At 38.3% G+C, this 17,394-nt stretch overlaps 1 long non-coding RNA gene across 1 annotated transcript in view; it reads right to left on the minus strand.

Annotated features, from left to right (window-relative positions):
- The window catches only part of LOC149524047 (uncharacterized), a 75,601-nt gene that overhangs the window by 34,447 nt on the left and 23,760 nt on the right, over window positions 1-17,394 (minus strand). The window lies entirely within an intron of this gene.

The following is a 17,394-nucleotide window of genomic DNA, read 5'->3' on the forward strand; positions in this document are numbered from 1 at the left end:
ACTTCACTTATCTAAGGAATCTATTCTGACAAAAGATTAGTGGCAGTGCCTAGCTCACCCTACCAGGGGCTGGAGATCAGAAAGGTATTTGAGATCATCCAGAGTTGCTTTAATAGCTAAAAATCCAAGTCTAATGCACTCCGGGAGGATATTTTGGTCAGCAGAAAATTGTCAGGGATTTTTAAAGCAATCTTCACTTTCACATATGTAGCTACAGCCCTTTTGGCCATACCAGGGTAAAAAGGCTCAGCATCTCCGTAGAGTCTGGTTCTGCAACATCAGTTTCAGTCTGAGCAGGACTGGGATTTCCATGATCCAGTCCCCTTGGTCTACAGTGTAGAATGGAGGGGCGGTAGAGGGCAGAGTGTAACATCTTAACAAGATCTGGGGTTTGTATCAGACAATGGATTTTTCTTGAAATTAGTCAATTGAAAAAGAAATAAATTTGACAGTTGACAGACACTTTTAGTGCCATTTCCTCTACCAAACATTATTACAAAAAGAGTAAATGAACAACTTAGATTTGAGGCCTGATCTTAAATTTACACTCTGACTGGCTGTCAAATGATAGCTGCCATCATGGCATAAGATATTATGAACTCATTTATTACTGACATCTTTTTTTTTTTTACTGACTAAAAATGGGACATAGCTATTTATTTGGAGGTGGGGAGGAGGATGAAGGGAATACAGGGTTGAGCTTTGTCTTGAACTGGATTGACACCTTTATCTAATTTTTCGTGTATCTAGTTTTTATTCAAAAAGATACCATTTAATGTTTGTACAGCATCTAACACAATATAGCTAAGGAGTATAGGTACTACCCTGATACACACAATATATAAAAATAGTAATGTTATTTTTTGTGTACATAGTAGTTCTCACTAATATTAATGAAAATTGCATATGCATTTATTTTATGGACTTTAGTAATATTTAGTTAAGAAACATGGCATTTTTTCTACAGTTTGGCCATGATAAAGCAATAAAAGCTTCAAGAAAATGTGTAAAAGGCTTTGTGGCATAAATCTAATATTGCTCTCCCAGGGCTATACTGGCTTACCATTCTGTCAACATCACGGTGCCTGACCGCTCATCTACTCTAGGAGCTCAGTCCTAAATAGCATCCCACCACCAAGTTAGTAACTGGTGCAACCACACTACCGCGCCCATTATTTCAGAACAAGGGGTTGTGGAATTCGAGCTGTGTACTCTTGCTTTTCATCAGGAATAATGCTAATTCCAAACTTGTAAATCCAAAATAATGTTAGTGTGGATGCTCCGGTGCCGCTAATTTGAACTAACTGGTCTCTGGGAGGCCTCCCGCAGCTCCCCAGAGTGCTTCTTGGGGCTCTAAGTCCGAGGTAGTGCATCCACGTTAACGGAGCCCACCTTAGACTAATTTTGAAGCTTTTTTGTAGTAAGGACATGCAAGTTCGAATATTTTAAATCTCGAGTTCTTAAATTGAATTTAGTAATTTCTAAATAATTTCCTAGGATAGACATAGGGTAGGAGTCTCAGCCATGGATCAGGACTTCATAATTTATTTAAAGGGTGGAAGCTTGCACTGATATAATTAATAGAGAATGGTGAAAAGTTTACAGGAAATGACAATATTCTCACTTGTTAGTTATGCAGGTGGCTATTTTCAAAAACACTTTTTTATGAATAAAAGTGATGAGGTCTAGTTTAAGTGGTAAAAATGTACTGAGATAGCGATCTGAGGTATATCAGTATTTTGCATCCTTTCCAATATCTCTGTTTGCTTTCCTACTTCTACACCTCCCTGTGTCCAGTGTGGATTTTCACATAGGAACTTTGCATGCACTAGGAACAGAGTATACAGCATCTTGCAAGACCAAGGACTTAGACCTCTGCTAAGAAGCCACTTCCATTCTATCTCAATTAATTGGAACTATTTCAGTCTTCTCATGCCCCAAACAAAAGCTCTAATTCACTTTTCTCTTCTAAAAATAAAGCTCTTTTTCAAAGCTTCTCAGTGTTGATCTCTCCAAAGACCATTTCACATTTGGAACTTGCTTTTCATGCTACAGGACATAGCTGTTGCAGACAGTATGGAGAGGGGTAACTAGTGGTATCCCCCAAGGGTCAGTCCTGGGACCAATCCTTTTCAACTTATTCATAAATGATCTGGAGAAAGGGGTAAGCAGCGAGGAGGTAAAGTTGCAGATGATACAAAACTGTTTAGGATAGTCAAGACAGAAGCAGACTGTGAGGGACTCCAAGAAGATCACACCAAACTGAGTGATTGGGCAACAAAATGGCAAATGAAATTTAATGTGGATAAGTGTAAAGTAATGCACATCGGGAAAAATAACCCCAACTATACGTACAGTATGATGGGGGCTAATTTGGCTACGACAAATCAGGAAAGAGATCTTGGAGTTATCGTGGACAGTTCTCTGAAAACTTCCACATAGAGTGCAGCGGTGGTCAAAAAGACAAATAGGATGCTAGGAATTATTAAGAAAGGGATAGAAAATAAGACCCAGAATATCTTACTGCCTCTGTATAAAACTATGGTACGCCCACAGCTTGAATACTGTGTACATATGTGGTCTCCTCACCTCAAAAAAGATATTTTGGCCTTGGAAAGGTTCAGAAAAGGGCAACTAAAATGATTAGGGGTTTGGAACGGGTCCCATATGAGGAGAGGTTAAAGTGACTGGGACTTTTCAGTTTAGAAAAGAGGAGACTGAGGGGGGATATAAAATCATGAGAGGTGTGGAGAGGGCCGATAAAGAAAAGTTATTTATTAGTTCCCTAAATAAAAGAACTAGAGGACACTAAATGAAATTAATGGGTAGCAGGTTTAAAACTAATAAAAGAAAGTTCTTCACACAGCATGTAGTCAACCTGTGGAACTCCTTGCCAGAGGAGGTTGTGAAGGCAAGGACTGTAATAGAGTTTAAAGAGAAGCTAGATAATTTCATGGAGGTTAGGTCCATAAAAGGCTATTAGCCAGGGGATAAAATGGTGTACTTGGCCTCTGTGTGTCAGAGGCTGGAGAGGGATGGCAGGAGACAAATTGCTTGATCATTGTCTTTAGTCTACCCTCTGTGGGGCACCTGGCGCTGGCCACTGTTGGCAGACAGGATACTGGGCTAGATGGACCTTTGGTCTGACCCAGTACGGCCGTTCTTATGTTCTTAGTAAGGTTCTTGGGATTGAAGCTTTGGGTATGTATAGATTACAGAGTTTTGTCAGAAAAATGGCCATTTTCCTGACAAAACTTGAGTTACGTCCACACTGTAAGTGCATTCTTTCGACAGTAAATCGAAAGAACAGAGGGCTTTTTGCGCAATTGGTAATCCTCATTCTATGAGGAAGAAGCCCTTTAGTGAAAGAGCTCTTTCGCAAAAAGGCATGTGTGAAGGGGGAAGATGGAGTTTTTTTGGAAGAGGGAAGAAGAAAAAGCACAGGTGACCATTCTGTCCATAGCAATCACTGCTGACATGTGAGATAGCATCCAGGCAGTCTGGACGCTATCTTTCAAAAAAGCTCATAGTTTTTTCCATGAGCTTTTGCAGTGTGGACTCTCTATTGTGCAAGAAGTTTTTTCAGAAGCTCTCTTCCAAAAAAAGCTTCTTGCACAAGAAGCCTGAAGTCTACATGTAGCCTTTGTCTTCAAGTGCACCCAGTCCACTGATCACTCATGAATCTCTCTAAACAACAACCTCCTTTTACTAAAATGAATCATTTGATTTCTTATTGACTTTGTGTGCAATGTTCACTGGGACTGTGAATAATGTGTTTTTGTAGAGAGGGTGGCAGGGTTTGACTCTACTTGCCTGTTGGTTGGAAATGAGATTTCAAAAAGTCTCCTGCAATTGGTATCAAAATATGTTTGCCCTAAACCTGTTCAAGAGTTCCTCATTTGAGAGTATGTCTTGTCAATATCACAATATGGTTAAGTGTTGTCTTTTCTCGATATAATGTGCCAAGCAAGTCAGAAGAGGCGTTGTATGAATAGCAGCCTAGGCATGCCAAGTGATGATATCTGTTCATCCATCATTCCATTTAGACAAATGAGAGATTACAGAGTTATAAGAAAAGGCAGCAGCAGCAGCAGCACAATGCCTTTTGCAGAAAATAAATTACCAGCTTCCACTGATCTTTCTGACAAGTAAATTACCAGAGAAAATAGCACTGATGGAAACACAATGACAAAATGCACCAACTCAGCCCTTCCAAAGACGTGTAAGCCCTTGAATAGAACTATTTCCTTTAAAAATCCTTATTTTATTTTAGTGGGTAGATATAATTTTCAATTTACATTTACAACTTTCTGACAATTTAGCTATTGGTTTGGAATATAAAATATCAAGAGGTAGCAAAAACGAAAAAAAACAATGTTGCAAGCATGAGAAAACAATACTACTTTGTACTCAAGTTGGACCCACTCCTGCAAACATTTACACTCCTGCTTTGTCAAATTCATGAGTAATCTCAGTGAAGTCATTTACATGCTTAGAATTAATACTAGTAAATTAATTGCACAATGCCAAAAAATGCAAAACAGATTTTTTAAAAATCATTAAAAAGTTATAGTGAACAGAATTCCAAAGCAAAATCTGATGCCATTATCAGGTTTAACACTTTAGAACTGATAAATGCAAACTAAGAATCATTTATAGTAATTATTTGGTGACTATTTCAGTAGCAAATACATTTAAGAAAATCACAATCTGTTCTCAGATAACTCATGAAAGAGAGAGGATGCAATATTTGTAAAACAAGTTATGAATAAATCACCCCGCTTCAGTGTAAAGGGATACTTTAGAGTGCCATCTGGAACATTTCAGAAATGAGATGCACATTCACAAGTGTAATTTGAGTCCTGGCTGGGAAAGAATCCTTGGATTTGGTTGCATTTTGAAATGCTTTTGGCTAAAATCGGGAACTGATTAAAGAAAACCCACTATTCCACAGATGAGAGAATTCACGTGTACCTGGATTTGAGGACTGTGATGTGGAAAGAGAAAAAATTGCAAGGGAAAAACATAAATACACAATTTTTATGGGTGAGAGAGCAGAAGCAAATCTGCCAAACTCTATAATGTTTTCAACATTTTGGGGGGGAATAAGAGAAGAAAGTTCAGGGCAAGAAAACAAGACTAGGTCAAATCTGAACATCCTAAAACTTTGAGTCAGAGATGTATCCACTGTTGCCATTCATCTAGGACTGTAAGCTTCTGGGGAAGTGACTATTTTTATGTGTGTTTGCACAAAGCCTACCAAATGAGACTGGAGCCTCTAGGGGTTACTGTAATGCACATAAATAATGTGTAAATAATGCACACCCAGATCTCCCTTGTGTTAATACACAGTATATACAGGGGGTCTTGCCTGCTACACAGAGCTCATTGCACAATCAAGGCCCTAATAGTTCTATAGTAGGGGAACACACTAGAAATGCAACAGATAGTTAATGGTACCGTTAATAACATAAATACACATACACACACACACACACAATTAGAGACAACTTCTACTTCTCTTCTTATTTCCTTTATAAACCACTGAATGACAACTTTTCCTTCCTTCTGGGAGTTTCTGTTTTCCCCATCCCACTGAAGAACATAAACTGCAACTGAATCCACATAAGCAGACTTTTTATATACGTATTAAATGACTTGGTGGAAACAATGTGTACTCAAAATTGTCTGGCTATCTAATGATGCTAATTACAAGGGCACAAGTCCCAGACAGGTTTTTAAATCAGAGCTGCACAAGAGAATTTGGAGAACAGAGAAATATGGCAAAGACACAAAAATCAAGCTGCTGTTCAAATGCTCGGTTTTTCACGTTAATCAGTATGTGGGAGTTATAGCATTAATGCTGCTAACTAGTAACAGTCTAGTTTTTCCTCCAGAAAAATGTAAACATAATTATTCAACTATGGCAGAAGGAAAACACATGTCAATTTCAAGAGTGGAATCAGCAGGTTTTTCTTGCCAAAAATATAAAGTATTGTAGCACTCACAAGTGATAAGCACTGTAATATTTTTTCAATATAAATTCATCCTCTTTTGGGGAGGGTTTAAGTGTTTGTTTTGCAAAAATAATGGGTATTATACCAAATCCCTGAGTTATAATATATATATTTAATCTGGACACTACTCCCAGATTATCTCTGGGAAATAGTGTGTTTTTCCCAGCTAAAAAGAAATTATCCATATGTCACTATTTCAATAAAGATTTCATCACATCACCAAGTTCTGAATAATTCATTGTTCACCCCACCACCTAGAACTTTTATAGTAGTCTCATAAAACAGGCATAGACCGGCCTGTCAATGGCAGAGGAGAGGGGAGAGGGCACCTTGTCCCAGGGCCTGACAATTCAAAGGAGCCGGGGTTCCTAGCTGCTTCAGCTGCTCCTGCAACAGCAGTGGCTGGAGCCCCAGGATCTTTAAATCACTGCTGGAGTACCGAGGGCTGGAAGGTGCGCCAGGGATTGGTCAGTGCTTCCCTGTCCCTGTCCCTTCTATCTCAGTATCCGCCCCTTCTGAGAGCACGAAGCCAATCTCCCTACTCCCCTTACCTAGGGGCCTGGCAATGCTGTTGGCTTCTCTGGGCATGGAATGAATTTGGCTAGCGAGTGAAAACCCACTGGAACAGACTTCACAGAAGTTCACATTACCACTTTGCATGCAATTGCTAAATAAAAGAATTAAGGCCCCCAGCGTTTTATTGACCTAATTTTTTAAAGGGAACTTCAAGAAACTTGCCTAAAAATGAGATCTAAATCTTTTATTTTTCTAAACTCTGGTTGGTTGGTTGGTTGGCTGGCTGGCTGGCTGGCTGGTTGGTTTCTACCCCTGCATTGGATATATTTCCTGTTTAGAAACTCTACGTTTTTTACTGTTTTGTTTGTTCATTTGTTGCTGGTGAAATGTTCAATATTTCATACTGATCTCTCAACAGCATTTTTCTCTGACTTGAACCCATGAAAACTGTAATGTAAATACAGTGCTTATACACACAGGAAAGAAAATTAGAAAAGATCCTAGTTTTCCTATTGTTGGATTGTCCTTTTTTTTTTTTTTAAATCTTTGGTTACCCCTCATTAAATTGGGAGAGAAATGAATTCCTTTACCAAACATGAAACACAGAGACAGACTCTCTTGTATAACTCCATTAATGTTGATGAAATGTAGTGAGAGTTATTTCATTCAACAATAAACAAAAGGAAAATTAATGAGAAACCTTTAAGTCACCATTCAAACCTGGAAGATTAATTTTGCTATTGCTACCCTTGAAAGTATTTGTTAAGGTGGTCATTGTACATGCTACATCAATCTGTAATAATAATCAAGCACCGTTATAGCCATGGTACCCAAAAGGTGAGTGAGGTAATATCTTTTATTGAACTAACTGCTGTTGATGAGGGAGACAAGTTTTCGAGCCAGACAAAGCTCTTCTTCAGGTCAAGAAGAACTCTGTGTATTTTGAAAGTTTCTCTCTCTCTCTCACCAACAGGATTTGGCCCAGTAAAAAAATATTACCTCCCCTACCTTGTCTATCATGATAACCAAGTGACAAATAGGAGCTATTCTTCATTTTAAAGAGGGTCCATTTAGAAAGTCTCTGGACTCTATAGATTTCAAGTCTCATTAATTGGAAAAAAAAATCAAATGACCCTGGGGAATATTTCAGACATTTTGACAGATCTGAGTTATATCCTGGTTAAGTCTTAATGACCTTTGCTATACTGTACATCTTACCTTATGGGAGATTTAATCAAGGAAATAAGTAATTAGAATACTTTGATTTATGTTCTATTCTTTCTTCAATGCACCACTGTATTTTGCTTTCCGTTCTTTACAATAGTCTTACACTCATTTTGATGGATTTAAGAAGTTTCCTATAGTAACTCCCAAATCTATTGCCTTATCAGCATGCTACAATACCTTCTGAGGCCCTTCACACTCTGACTTTTAGAACTTTTTTTGCCATGACTTATTATCCCATCTATTTATCTGCATCAGACCACATTTGTCACATTCCAACTCTTCAGGGCTAAATCAGATGTTTATAAATTATATCTTAAATAATCTTAGCTTCCTACAAAGTGGCTGTGTTGTCTCACGATTAAGACACCTTCTGAATTGATGCATATTAGAATAATCTGCAAACAACTGAATACAGAACACATATTCAATCTATTTTGAAAAGTCAGTGGTAGGATGAGCAATCATAAGGAAATTTAGATATTCTTCATGTTGTGTAAGAAATAGGTATTATATTTCTCTCTTTTCCTTCCCACTTTGTGGGAGACTATAAAATAATAGGCCAGTGAATGAAAGAGTGAGGTTTTAACTATTGTTTCTATAGTACTTGGACAGTATGCAGATTGTATGCTGATTAAGAATAGAAATATATAAATGGATTTGTATCCATAAAAATTTTTCAAAGCAGAATTGCTGATTAAAGCATGTAGAACACTACGCAAATAGGAAAAGGCAGAAGTACAAAACTCAAGGCAGGAAATATTCATGGATGAACCTAAAAAGGTTCAGTGGTTCAGATAGCACCTAGCAGTTCAGATGTTTATCCAAACCTATCTAACCCTAACCCAGACAATTCTGTGTATTTTTTTCAAATGAGCTGGAAATCTCATGAAAACAGAGCTTCCTTGTAAAATTTCTTGGACTTCCATTTAGCTGAGCCAGAAATATTGCAATATGGACTTGGTTGGTTGGTTGTGATATTGTTGTTAGTTCTGCTTTCAATCATAGCTGAATATGTCAGAGCAGAGTGACATTATTAATGGCATCAGGATCCAATCCGTTATTCTGAAATAACACTGCTGTGTAGACATAGCCAAAGGCTGCTGCTGACAGTTTTAAAAGAATCAGGAAGGACACCCTTATACCTAAGGGTTGGGGAGGGAGAGCCACACTTTAGCCACTGAAACTATAGAAAGACGATGAGAAGATGGAAAATCGCTTTTCATAAATTGTATGAACTCTCTTTGATTGCCAGCAAATCAATAGATTGTGCAGAACATTACAGTGAAATCCAATACTCCACCTCTTATCATACAAAGTTGTCTGTGTCTCTTTGATCTGCATGTTTCCCTTCTTGATATAATTGTCAAGTGTAATATCGGAGGCCTCTTGCCTACCAGATTTAATTGCTGAGAAAAGTGAACCACTAAAAAGTTTTTTCAAATATCTTAAATATAGTAACAATCAAGCAGGAAACTGACCTTTTGACAACCTGATGACACAGGAGAGAAAGAATTGGCTTCCCTCCATTTGAATGGTTGGAAATCAGGTTGTTTCCAAGTTATTGCAATTAAGTTCTATAATTGTATTTGTTTTTATTTTGTTTAAAGATTTGTTTGGTCTTAACAGCTGGTTTAACAAATGGTAGATGAACCAAACTATTATTTAAAATACATATACTGAATTTACAACAAATATCCACTGGGGAAACCTATTCTTTAGCTTTAGGGAGCAGGGATTGACCTGCTAAAGCCAGGGTTGTGAGCTCAATCTTTGAGGGGGTCACTTAGGGATCTGGGGCAAATCTGTCAGGGATGGTACTTGGTCCTGCCATGAGGGCAGGGGACTGGATTCGATGACCTCTTAAGGTCCCTTCCCAGTTCTATGAGATAGGTGTATCTCCATATATATGATTATAAATAAATTTTCTATACATTTGTCTGTCTCTATTACACCATAACCTTAGTATGGAGGCATCAAACTAGCCCTGCTGGTGCTTGGCAGCTCTCTATAGGCATGTCTATACTTACCAAAAGATCAACACTTTGGAGGTTGATCGTTTGGTTTTCAATTTAGTGGCTCTAGTATAGATATGTAAATTGAACTCTGAGAGCAACTCCCACCAGTATCCCATTCTCTTCCTTATGCAAGGAGTAAGGGAAGCCAATGGGAGCATTTGCTCCCATCAGCCTCACTCAGTATGGATGCTGCCAAGGCTCAGTTTAAGATAAGTCAACTCCAGCTACGCATTTTGCATAATTGGAGTTGTGTTCCGTAAGCTGACCTGCCAGATCTAGTGTAACCTGGCCTTCAGGTACTAGATATTTTAAAAATATCTATTATTTCCAGAATCTGCCATAAAAATTCCTTCTACAATATGTGTTATACAAAAACACTATATTAAAAGAGCACTCAAGTTGTAAAGTCAAGCACTCAAAAGTTAGAAAATTTGAGAATTAAGGTTACCTGATGCAATGTTAATACACTACACCCTTCCTAGTATAGATCTTTAATTATATGATCACAGGCTATATTTTTTACAAGACTCCTGGCCACATTCAGTGCACTGGATAGACTGCTCACTTAGCTCTGGGCCACACTAGGACTTTATTTCAAAATAAACCCCCCAATGTTGAATTCATAAGTGGAACATCCATACTACCAAGCCCATTATTTCAAAATAATGGGCTGTGGAATTAGAAAGCTGTACTCCTGCTTTTCATCAGGAGTAACGCTAATTCAGAAAAAGTTATTTCGAAATAACGGTAGTGTGGACACTCTGATGCAGTTATTTAGTTCATATTACTCTGGAGAGTAATTATTTCGAATTACTCCCCAGTGCTCCCTGGGGCTCTAAGTCTGAGGTAGGGCATCCACATTAATGGAGCCTGCCTCAGACTAATTTTGATGCTTCCCTGTATTGAGGAAACAATAGTTCAAATTTGTAAAATCAAGAGTTCTTAAGTTGAATTTAATAATTTAGAAATAGTTTCCTAGTGTAGACATAGTTTCCATAGTGTATTCAGTATTTTGTTTTCTCCACATTGTTCAATGACTAGCCCAGTGTCTTATTGACTGCACACTATACATACCCTGTTCCCATTGCTCTGTCTTTCATCTCTTTCCTAGTCTCAGTTTGAGTCAGGCAGTTTCCTCCTCTACACTATGAGGGCACCATATGGGGGGTTATTGAGTGTGTAGGAAAGACAAGCTCCCTACTATCTGTTCAGAGTCTAGTCCATTCAAAGCCTGGCCTGGAGCAGCCATTATAGGATAAAACCAGCTCCACCCCGGCATCTTAACCTTGCTCATTTGCTCTGTAGGGATGGTGTACATGCAGCCTGGTCATTACTAGAAGCTGAGAGAGGCTCAAATATACTTCTGCATGTGACCAGTCGCTGTATGCACCGCCTGGAATCGTCAGAGGTTTTAGCTGCTATAATCTACAAAGTATATTCTGATCATGTGCAAACTGACTTTTCAGGTTTAAAACTTGGCCAAAATTTGAGTGGATTTTTATAAGAGTGGCAAAAGATATATGACTGACTCAAAGGCCACCACACTGCCAAATTTCAAGTACCTGTTCCAAAGGATGATGGTGCTAGAACTTCTCAAATAACAGTTTGCTCGCATTTTTAATACTGTGAAACAAATTTATTTTTTTGCTGTCAGAAATAGTGACACCTTTTTGGCTGAAAATTTCCAGAAAAATTATTTGGAGATGGATAGGTGGAATTGCAGCACACATGGTTGAATTTTGGCAAAGTCGTAAGTAACTGAAAACAGGTCCAATGAGACATGTTGTGCAATCCTAATAATGGGTGGTGCTAATAACTCCAGCCATATGCTATAACTGGAAACATTTATTTTACTATCTAAAGCCCTGATTTTACAAAGATTTATGCACATTTCACTGCATGCACTATGAGTAATTCCACGGACTGCAATCGGCTACTTCATAATGGATAGGTCTTTGTGGAATTGGGGAGTTTAACATTAAAATTTCCTGCTAGAATTTCCCTTGAAAGTGTTTATAGGAAAAGGGGATACTACTTGAGTACTCCTTTTTCCTTTGCAACTAGAGCTCTGGTTCACTAAGAAGGAATTGACCCTACATTTGGCTGTGTGGTGGCAGATTCACAGCAATGCATTATCCCAGTGAATTTCCCAGCAGGATTAGAAAGCAGCTTACACATCATGTATTCATTTGGTCTGAATGAAAAAAAGTAACACTGCAACTATTTTTTTCTTGGAGACTACACTTTAAAGTGTGTCCAGATACTCACTTGGGAAACTTGGCATGCTAGAAAAACATATGGAAAAGATTTAAACAAATTTCACTTTGACCTAGATCCCACCAGAGGAAAAGTGTACATGTACAAAATAAGTTTGCATAGCCAAGCACATAGAGAAATCACCCTATTTAGTTGTCAGATTAGCAATAGTTTGGGAAATTTTGCTGAAAATAGGAAGAAACCCCAAATTGCAGATTTAGATTATGTTCACATTGCAGCGAGGCGTAGACAAATTATCCAGCAAAGGTAGACCAATTATCTGCCCAAACTTGAACCAAGGACAGACTTGGACTGTGGCAACTAGACAGAAACATTGCCTGTTGCAATGTTCACACTGCTATTTTTAGCATGTTACCTCAAGCTGAGATAGTGTGAGTCTGTCTACTTGTGTTAGGAATCACACCTCTCAGGTGTAGTGTATAGACATGCCCTATATGTGCTTTCTTATTCACTCATTCTTTCTACTACTTATTATTAAAATAGCTGCCATTACATAAAATAAAAGATAGAAATGCAAATAAATTGAGGGATTGTCCAAATTTAAGCCATACTAGATTACACCAATGGCCCACCTAGCCCATCTGACTCTGGCTAGCCTATGCCTGTTGTGCTCTGAAGTGTGAGGGCATATACATGCTCTGAAGTGTGTAGGCTTATACGTCTTCCACTGTGATTTACCCTATGGGTATACAGTACTCAAGATATTCATTCTCCAAAGTCCAGATGTATTTTACCCAGAATAATTTCTGTGTAAAGCTATATTTGTTGTATAAGGAATTTAATTAGTATTAATCAATCAGGTCTATTTAAAAATATGTACGATGATCTCCTTCTCTCCTACTTGGATTTTCATTCAGCATATATTAATTCTTTTCCTTTTATATTATTTTTCCTTTTTTTGTACCTGACAATAGACACTCCTCTACCATTAATATGCTGCTTTATAATGTTCCTCAGGAGATCAGCCTTACTCTTTATTTATCTCTTCTTGGCCATCTTCTGTTAATTCAACCTTAGGTAGCTTACTGTGTGGATAATACTCACATTGCTACTTCCCTTCCTCTTTGCATCTTTTCAGCACTTCTCAGGCTACTCAACTCCTGCCCATGAAATAAATGCCTTCAACAGAATACATTACAATCTGAACTTACTCTTCAGTTTAAATTCTGATGCTTCTACCTCACTCATTGATTCCTTTCATATTTGCTTTTCCACACCTCTCAGGTTTGTAAACCTGCTTGTTTTCATTATTTGCCTTTGAATTATTTGCGTTAATACACAACTGTCTCTAACTACAGTTCATGCCTTTCTTTCCTATTGTCATTTCCTTTTCTAACATCTTCCCAAAGCTGTATTTCAAACTATCCACAATGCAATAGCTCACCCTTTTACTGAGCCATAGAAATGGGAGTGCATGCCCCCCCATTCTCAGCCATGTACTGGTGGCACCCCAGATATTTCAGACCTCGCATTTGTTTTATTTATCCCTAGGTTTGCCCGTAAAGAATGTGAGTGACATTTCATGTCCATTTTATTAATCATGCACCATTTCTGGCCTTCTAAGTTCTTTATACCTGTTCATGATTAAGTAGCTAATGTCTGAGAAATACTTAAACCTGATGCTTTTTGTTTATTTAAATTACTGTCGTTTCAATAGTGCAGAAAAGACATCAAGCCCAAGTGCACACAGATGGTGGTCTCATAATGTTAATTAAGACTGTGGACCTGCCATCTGTGTTCACTTGGGATTTTAGCTACTATATTTACTGAATATTTCCTTGCTCAGTTAAAACATGTGTAAAGTAGCTAGTAAAGTAAAGTAATGTCTAAACATGTGACATAGGGACAAGTGCACCCTAGGATAACGTCTTCATGGATTTTAGAAGTTGCAACCTTTAAAACTGTGGCTCTTCATTGCTCATGTAGTATAAAAACTGTCTACACCAGAAATGAATTTGCTTGCACTGTCAAAGCTTATGGTTTTGATGCACTTTCAGATATTTGAGCTGATTGAATGTCAAATCCTAAAATGTAATGCCAGACATTGTGATTTCTTATATAATACAGGCTACACATGTGCCAGCTCCCTTTAAGCCCTGGGGAGTGCTCAACCCTCTGCTCTGTCCCTGGCCCCACCCCCACCTATACCTCACTTCAAATCCCCATGCCTTGCCCGCCTCATCATGCCTGCCCACACTTTGCCCCAGGCTCAATCCACCTCTTTGGCCAGGTCCCCAACTTCACCCCATCTCTCTTGCCCCACTCCATGTCCACTGTGCCTCTTCCCATCCAATTCCACTTCCTCTCCCAAGTGTGGCTTGTTCCTGCTTCTCCCTTTTCTTCCCAGTGCCTCCTCTGCATGCCATGAAACAGATGATCGTGGTATGAAAAAGAAGCTGGCTGGGAAGAGGAGGAGTTGATCAGCAAGGCTTCTGGTGGATGGAAGGTCTTAGGCCTTATTTCCAGTCTGAACATGTCCAGATTCATCTTCCAGCCAGTGGATCCTGTTACACCTTTCTCTACTAGGTTGAAGAGCCCATTATTAAATATTTGTTCCCCATCTAAATAGCTATAATCAAGTCACTCTATAACCTCCCCTTTCTCAAGCTAAACAGACTGAATTTTTTCAGTCCATCACTCAAAGGAATGTTTTCTAACCCTTTAACCATTCTTCTCTCTCTTCTCTGAAACCTAATTTCCCAGTATCCTTCTTGACTTGCGGAATCCAGATCTGGAAACTGCATGCCAGCAGTGGTCACCAAACTTAGAGGTACAATACCCTCTCTGCTCCTCTAAATTGTTCTATTAATTGTTCCATTGCAAATATCTAAATAATATGTGGCAGACATGTAGTAGCTGCCCTAATTTATGCAAATGAAGTATCTTTGGATGAACTTCTGGCCCTAATGAAGTCAATGTGAGATTGAACAAATTAGTTTGTAGTACCTGAAATCTTTAAACAATGATGATCCTTAAAGTAAGAGAAGGAGAAACAATTATAACATTTACTCAACATGATGGGCAGGTTAGGCTATTGGGCTAATCATAACAAATGTAAGACAGCATTTAATTCAGAAAGGGGAACTACACAAAAATGAGGAAGTTAGTTAAACAGATATTAAAAGGTACAGTGACAAAAGTAAAATCTCTGCAAGCTGCATGGAAACTTTTCAAAGACACCATAATAGAGGCCCAACTTAAATGTATACACCAAATTAAAAAAACACAGTAAGAGAACCAAAAAAGTGCCACCGTGGCTTAACAACCATGTAAAAGAAGCAGACACAGATATAAAGATATTTTTTTAAAAGTGGAAGTCAAATCCTAGTGAGGAAAATAGAAAGGAGCATAAACTTTGTCAAATTAAGTGTGAAAATATAAGAAAAGCCAAAAAGGAGTTTGAAGAACAGCTAGCCAAAACTCAAAAAGTAATAGTAAAATGTTTTTTAACTACATCAGAAGCAGGAAGTCGGCTAAACAACCTGTTGGGCCCTTAGATAATTGAGCTGCTAAAGGAGCACTCAAAGATGATAAAATCATAGCGGAGAATAACGGTAGGAATAAATAAGTTTTCCGAAAATGGAGAGAGATAACTAGTGGGGTCCCCCAAGGGTCTGTCCTGGGACCCATCCTATTCAACTTATTTATAAATGATCTAGAGAAAGGGGTAAACAATGAGGTGGGAAAATCTGCAGATGATACCAAACTGCTCAAGATAGTTAAGACCAAATGAGACTGTGAAGAGCTTCAAAAAGATCTCACCAAACTAAGTGGTTGGACAACAAAATGTTGATAAATGTAAAGTAATGCACATTGGGAAAAATAATCCCAACTATGTATACAATATGATGGGGACTAATTTGGCTACAACTACTCAACAGAAAGATCTTGGAGTCATTGTGGATAGTTCTCTGAAAACATCCATTCAGTGTGCAGCGGCAGCCAAAAAAGCAAATAGAATGTTAGGAGTCATTAAAAAAGGGATAGTGAATAAGACAGAAAATGTCTTATCACCTCTATATAAAATCATGGTATGCTTACATCTTGAATACTGTGTACAGATGTGGTCACCTCATTTCAAAAACGATATATTGGCATTGGAAAAGGTTCAGAAGAGAGCAACAAAAATGATTGGGGTCCCAACAAAAATGATTAGGGGTGCCATATGAAGAGAGATAAAAAGGACTTGGACTTTTCATCTTAGAAAAGAGGAGACTAAGGCGGGGGGATATGATAGAGGTGTGTAAAATCATCACTGGTATGGAAAAAGTGAATAAGGAAAAGTTATTTGCTTATTCCCACAATAAAAGAACTAGGGGTTACCAAATGAAATTAATAGGCAGCAGGTTTAAAACAAACAAAAGGAAATTTTTCTTTACTCAGCACACAGTCAACCTGTTGAACTCCTTGCCAGATGATGTGGTGAAGGCTAGAACTTTAACAGGGTTCAAAAAAGAGCTAGATTCATGGAGGTTAGGTCCATCAATGGCTATTAGCCAGTATGGGTAGGAATGGTATCCCTAGCCTCAGTTTCTCTGGAGGTGGATGCCAGGGGAGGGATTACGTGAGAATTACCTATTGTGATCCCTCCCTCTGGGGCATCTGGCATTGGTCAATGTCAGCAGACAGGATATTGGGCTAGATGGACCTTTGGTCTGACCCAGTACGGCCGTTCTTATGTAAGGGATCTCAGTAGATCATGTAGTCAGACCTCATCACTCAAGGCAGGAATAAGGAATAACTAGACTAGAGTGTTCTTAAAAACTTCCAGTTACAGAGATTCTACAAACTCCGTAGGCGATTTGTTCCAGTGCTTAACTATCCTAACAGTAATAAAGTTTTTCCTAATGCCCAACCTAACTCTCCCTTGCTACAATTTAAGCCCATTGTTCCTAGTCCTATATTCAGAATTAAGAACAATTTTTCATTTTCTCTTTGTAACACCCTTTTAGGTACTTGAAAGCTGCTATCATGTCCCCACTCAGTCTTCTCTTCTCCAAACTCAACAAACCCGATTTTTCCAAACTTTCCTTTTAGCTCATGTTTTCTAGGCTCTCTCTTTTTTTGGTAGCGAGAGATTCCAGTTTATTTTCACTTATTTAACTGTTATTCTTTCTGCCATACTACATTGTTCTATCATGTCAGCTCTCACAGCTTAGTACTGAATTGATCTCCCAGCATGCTTCTAAATGTCACTGTGGTGCTGGGATTTCTGGTTTGCATATGATAAATAAAACCATAGTCTCAGTTAGAGCTGGGTAAAAATTGCAAACTGTATTAATGAACATTTTATTTGGATAATCCTGCAAATATGATTTGAGTTCCTCTTTGCTGACTTTTCA

The sequence above is a fragment of the Pelodiscus sinensis genome, chromosome 7 (genome assembly GCF_052426305.1).
Source record: "Pelodiscus sinensis isolate ZL-2025 chromosome 7, ASM5242630v1, whole genome shotgun sequence".
Taxonomy (NCBI): Eukaryota; Metazoa; Chordata; order Testudines; family Trionychidae; genus Pelodiscus; species Pelodiscus sinensis.